The sequence below is a fragment of the Camelus ferus genome, chromosome X (genome assembly GCF_009834535.1).
Source record: "Camelus ferus isolate YT-003-E chromosome X, BCGSAC_Cfer_1.0, whole genome shotgun sequence".
Lineage (NCBI taxonomy): Eukaryota > Metazoa > Chordata > Mammalia > Artiodactyla > Camelidae > Camelus > Camelus ferus.
In genome coordinates, this window is record NC_045732.1 from 87,121,994 (window position 1) to 87,128,594 (window position 6,601).

The following is a 6,601-nucleotide window of genomic DNA, read 5'->3' on the forward strand; positions in this document are numbered from 1 at the left end:
AAGAATGGGATTTCAATATGGATTTCAATCTTGATAGAAAAACTGCATTTGAACATTTCTACTAATGAGCTTGACCTAACGATCTTTATAGAATACTTCAACCAACAACAATTGACTGCACAGTTTTTTCAAGTACACGTGACACATGAACCAAGGTAGACCATATTCTGGGCCATAAAGCAAATCTCAGTACACTTAGAAAGATTCAAGTCATACCAAGTCTGTTCTGTGACCACAGAGAAATTACAAATCAATGATAGAAAGATCTCCTGAAATTCCCTAAATACTTAAACACTAAATAATATTTTTAATGAACCATGGGTTAAAGAAAACTCAAAAGTGAAATTAGGAAGTAATGTGAATTGGCTACAAATGAAAACACAACATAACCAAAATTTGTGGGAAGCTGCTAAAGAAGTAGTCATGGGGAAGACTTATATCACTAAATGCCTATATTAGAAAAGAAGAAAAGTCTTAATTTTCAGACCTTGGCTTCTACCTTGAGAAATTAGAAAAAAAAAAAAACCCACAATAATCTTAAACTGAGTAGAAAGACAAATATGTCAATAGAACAGACTAGAGAAGGAGTTGGCAAACCTTTTCTTAAAGGACCAGATAGTAAATATTTTATGGTTTACAGTCTCTGTTCCAACTACTCAACTCTGCCGTTTCAGCACAGAAGCAGCCATAGACAATACTTGAATGAAGCGAATATGTGTTCCAGTAAAATTTTATTTATGGATGCTAAAGTCCTGCCATGTGTCATGAAATAGCTTTCTTTTTATTTCTTTCGACCATTTAAAAAATGCAAAGACCATGCTTAGCTTGAAGGTCATATAAAAACAAGCACATACGAGAAATGTGTTAAGGGCAAGTGGGGTGATTTGCGTCTCCACAGAGACTTAAATATGGCCACATTACCCTGAGGGATTTTAGGAAAGACACCCAACATTGAGATAATGAGAAGGGTGGGAGCGAACAGAATGAATAGGGTGACTATCGAATGACTTGGAGGAGACACGCTCTCTCTCTCCTGTGGGTCAACAGAATTGCATGTGGGGAGAGGAGTGGCAGGCCAGTTTGGGAAGGCTCTTTGAGATGTTACAGAAAACCCCTTTTTCCAAGCACAGTATCTTGGCCTCTCCAGGATGCCCCTTCCATCTCTTCTTCCTATGGAGTTGTCTGGAGCAGGGCTTTGAGATGTCTAAGCCACCCTTGGGCTACCACTGGCTGGAGCAGTGCCTTGATGACCAAAGCTGAAGGGCGTGGCTCCTCATCGCCCTCTGGAGGGTATATATCGGGAGGGTAGGAGGGCCGGGGTAGACCACGGGGAGGCTTTAACATGGCACAGACCAAGCAACCACAAACACTCAAGAAAGAAAGAAGAGAGTGACCCCCTGTCATCCAAGTGCAGAAACAGTGCCAAGGTCAGGTGACCCTACCCATGCTCCTCCTCTTCTTCGTGGATCCCCCATCTAAGATGCCTCCCTTGTCTGTGCCGGGCACAGACCCCCTCCTCAGCCTGCACTCCACTTGAAGGCCCCTTCCCATCCAGTCTCCATCCTTTTCCCCCAAACTAGTGCATTCTGTGCTCACCTGTTGTTCTTCCAAGAGCCCCTCTGAAACCTCTATCACCCGTTCAAGAAAGCACAAGAGAGAAACAAAGCCAGCAGTATTCATTTGCTACTACTCGTTGAATAAGAAACAGAATCAGAACTGAGAGATCCTAGAGCGCTGCACCAATCCGAGTAATTCCCTGTGCACAGTGAGGCCCAGAGACCCAGAACTATCTGTGGCCTCTCCAGAGGAGGCTGGGGGGACTTGGTCAGCCTGGTGAAGACCGAATCTTACCTCTGCAGGGTGCAGCAATAGTGACGACTCAAATAGAATCAACAAAGTTGGCAAAGAGATGAGCGCTCTGATGGCTGGGAGGGAGGGAACGAAAGGAAGAGGAAGCTGTGTGAGAAAGGAGGGACTCGGAGTCATGCAGGGCTGGGGACTGGCTCAGCAGGTCCACAGCCAGATTTTAGCCAGAGGTTAAGGTCCAGGTGAGGGCTGGGCATGGAAGACAAATTTCCTCAATACTTCATCCCACGGGCAAATAGGCAAAAGGACTTAGTGTTTCTGCATGTGTGTGTGTTGGGGGGAGGGTCCAGATGGGTTGAGGTGTGATGTGTGTGGAATGACAATTTGACAATGACATTCCTCCCCAGAAGACAACAAAATTGCCTCCAGTCCGCCTACCCCGTGGCGGTGTCTGTTGTACCCCACTCAGTGCTGTAAGCAACCAAGGGTCCCTAGAGGGACCAAAAAGTGTATCCTACAGAAAGTCACTGACAGCACCCCTACACACGAAAATAATGGTGTTTGGAGGCCACAAACCCAATGCTAATTAGAGCACCTTCTTATTAAGAAGCTTGGGGTGGAACAGTGGCCTCCTGAGGGCAGGACAGTGAGAGTGGCTTACCCCAAGTGCCAGTAGGAATAGGGAGCAGTGTCTACAGAGAATTTTAATACCAGAATTAAACCGAGTAAAAACTAGTTTTGTTTTCATTTGCAGACATAGATAAACATTGTAAAATTTATCTGAAAAGGCAGAGGCCCTAGAATAGCTAAGATATCTTTGAAAAAGAAGAATAACATAGGAAGAGTCACTGTACCTGATATTAAGGCTCACTGTAAAGTTACAGTGATCATCAACAGTCCCACTCCTGGGCATATATCTGGAAAAAATAAAAACACTAATTCGAAGATATATGCATCCCAATGTTCATATCAGCACTATTTACAATAGCAAAGACATGGAAGCAACCCAAGTACTCACCAATAGATGAATGGATAAAGAAGATACGGTATATATACACAATGGAATACTACTTAGCCATAAAAAACAATGAAATGTTGCCATTTGCAACAACATGGATGGACTTGGAGGGCATTCTGCCAAATGAAATAAGTCACACGGAGAAAGACTAATACTGTATGATACCACATATGTGGCATCTAAAAAATAATAGAAGTGAATCTATATACAAAACAGAAATAGACTCACAGATATAGAAGACAAACTTGAGGTCACCAAAGGGAAGAGGGAAGTGGGGAGGAACAAATTATTATCTTATAGTAACCTATAATAGAATATAATTTGCAAAAATAATGAATCACTGTGCTGTACACCTGAAACTAACACAGTATTGTAAATCAACTATACTTCAACTTAAAAAAAAAATGCTACAGTGATCATGAGAGTGTGGCGTTCACAGGGGCATGGATACACTGATCAGTGGAGCAGAGTATAGAATCCAGAAATGGACTCATGTGATTGTTGACAAAGGTACAAAAGCAATTCAACACCATTTTCAACAAGTAATGTTATAGTAATTGGACATCCATTGACGAAAAAAAGAAAAATTAACATCTACCTAACCCTCCCACCTTGTACAGACATAAACTCAAATGAACCATGAACTTAATTGTAAAACTTAAGACTATAAAATTTTTAGAAAAAGAGCACAGTAGAAAATCTTTGGAATTTGGGCTTGATGAAGAATTTTTAGACTCCATACCAAAAGCGCAATCTGTAAAAGGAAAAATTCATAAATCAAACCTCATCAAAACCAGAAAGTTCGACTTTGGGAGAGACCCAGTTAAGAAGATGAAAACATAGGTTACAGACTGGGAGAAAATATGTACAAACCACATATCTGACAAGGGACTACTATCTAGAATATATAAAGAACTCTCAAAACGCAACAGTAAAATGATAATAGTAGTAACAATAACAACAAAAGTCCAATTAGAAAATAAGCAGTGATGGAGACAGAGTTCAAGTGTACTCTGGAGCTGCTGTTAAGAAACTAAGCAACATGAGAGAGAAGTGCTTTCTTAACCGAACATTTCCTTAGTTCCTAATAAGAAGGGCCTCTGGCTGTCTGCTTAGCTTTTCCTAGTCATTTGTGTTGCTTTCTGCCAACATATGGATGAGATTTCTGGGGCCATCCTTGAGAAAAAGCCTGCAGAGAAAGCAGTTGAAAACAAAACTGGAGAATTAAACACCAGCTTCTCAGTTCTGCTTAGACTAAAATCTGGGCCAAGTGTTTTAAGCCTTTTAATTTCCACATGATCATATTATATATTGCTACATGGATTGTAGTAATCATAATATAAACGTATGGAAATGGTGACCACAGTTTTGAAGCAAAGATTAGAACTGCCTGCCAAATGCACACGTACTTATAGGCAGAGTGAGCGTTTGAACTTGAACTCATGACCAGAGTTACGTATGTTAGTATATTTCTATTTGTAGGCATTGTGGTGTTTTTTGAGCCCCCACAATGCATACATATTTGAATTTTAAAATACAACACTTAAAATGTTTTCTAGGTGGGGAAGGTATAGCTCAGTGGTAGAGCACGTGCTTCGCATGCACGAGGTCCTGGGTTCAATCCTTAGTACCTCCATTAAAAAAATAATTAAATAAATAAACCTAATAACCCCCGCACTCCAAAAAATAAATAAATAAATAAAACAGAGCAGGGCTCATCAAACATTAAAAAAATTAAATTAAAAAAATAAAATGTTTCTAGAAGTTCATTTTCATGAGTGAATGAATATATCTCAAAACATATTCTAAAGAATGTTTAGTTTTTCCTAAAAGAAAGGAAGGAACAAGAGAAGTAGGGCTTCTTATGCTAGATGAAGTATCAATATCCCCTAGCAGAGTTCCCTTCAGTCATCAACAAGGGTATATGATCAATTTCTTTTTAAATTAGTTTTTAAATTAATTTTTAGTTCTGTGTGGAGGCAAAGGCAGTCAAAAACCCTAAATCCTAGTCCATGCTCCACCACCAACTCCTGGGGTGACCTTGATGAAATCCCGTCCCCTTACTGGGCCTGCATTTCCCATTTGTAAGAGGTGGGATTTAGACTAGAATATGACATATCTGGCCCTTCCATAGAATTCTATGAATATGTGTGTGTGTCTTTTTATTTATATACTTCAGGAAATAAAAATGCTTTATCGCTCAGGGTATATAACCCAAGCTGTTAAATTTATCTCTGCACAACTGAAAAAATGTTCTTCCCTATATGTTTAGAAACAAGTAAAAGAAAAGACTGAATAAATTCCATGGTCAATTACATGGTCGGTGAATCACAAGAGTAGAGGCTCTTGGAATTTGGCAGCTACTGGTACATTCAAAGGATGTCGCTGAGAAGCAGCAGTTTTAGCAAGTAGTTTCCCTATTTACTCAAACCTGAAGGGTGTTGCTAATATTTGGGACCAAAAAATATCGTAGACTGTGCCATTTAACAGTCCCTGTGGAGATCAGATTCTGGGATTTCATGAACTTTCCAGATTTTAAAAATTATCTCTGGGAGGGAGGGTATAGCTCAAGTGGTAGGGTGCATGCCTAGCATGCACAAGACCCTGGGTTCAATCCCCAGTACCTCCTCCAGAATAAATAAATAAACCTAATTACCTCCTTCCCCCCACCAAAAAAAAAAAAAAAGACTAACTTAAAAATTATCTCTGACGTACAACCATGTCTGTTGTCTGGCCCTGAGTTATTAAAATCGCAAGTGGCTCTGAACTAGGTAGCTGGGGGTATAGAGGAGGGGTGGCTTAGAAGCAACACTGCTGGTGGAGTTCTCATTCTTATTTTCTGTTAGCTCTCTAGGGTCTAGGTCTAACTAGATAAGAAGTTGATTCTTTCCTTCCTTTTAGAATCCTTCATGATAAAATTCAACACCGATTCATGATAAAAAGTCTCACCAAAGTGGGTATAGAGGGAACATATCTCAACATAATAAAAGCTATATATGACAAACCTACAGCCAGCATAGTACTCAACGGTGAAAAACTCAAAAGCTTCCCACTAAAATCTGGGACAAGACAAGGATGCCCACTATCACCACTCCTATTCAACATAGCCTTGGAAGTCCTAGCCACAGCAATCAGGCAAGAGAGAGAAATAAAAGGGATCCAAATTGGAAAAGAAGAGATAAAAGTGTCACTATATGCCGACGACATGTTACTATATATAGAAAACCCTAAAAGGTCCACACAAAAACTACTAGAGCTGATCGAAGAATTCAGCAAGGTAGCAGGTTACAAGATTAATGTTCAAAAATCAGTTGCATTTCTTTACAGTAATGATGAATCAACAGAAAAAGAAAGTAAAGAAACAATCCCCTTTAAAATAGCACCCAAAGTAATAACATACCTAGGAATAAATCTAACCAAGGAGGTGAAAGAATTATACACAGAAAACTATAAACAACTGATGAAGGAAATTAAAGAAGACTTTAAAAAATGGAAAGATATCCCATGCTCTTGGATTGGAAGAATCAATATTGTTAAAATGGTCACACTGCCCAAGGCAATCTACAGATTTAATGCAATCCCTATCCAATTACCCAGGACATATTTCACAGAACTAGAACAAATCATAAGAAAATTTATATGGAACCATCAAAGACCTAGAATTGCCAAAGCATTACTGAAGAGAAAGAAAGAGGCTGGAGGAATAACTCTCCCAGACTTCAGACAATACTATAGAGCTACAGTCATCAAGACAGCATGGTATTGGTACAAAAACAG

The 6,601-nt window shown here is 39.7% G+C and overlaps 1 non-coding gene across 1 annotated transcript; it reads left to right on the forward strand.

Moving 5' to 3' along the window:
• The first annotated feature begins 4,388 nt into the window (after nucleotides 1–4,388).
• Nucleotides 4,389–4,460, forward strand: TRNAA-CGC. Its single transcript has one exon. It is a non-coding gene; the product is annotated as a tRNA-Ala (tRNA).
• Nucleotides 4,461–6,601: the final 2,141 nt, after the last annotated feature.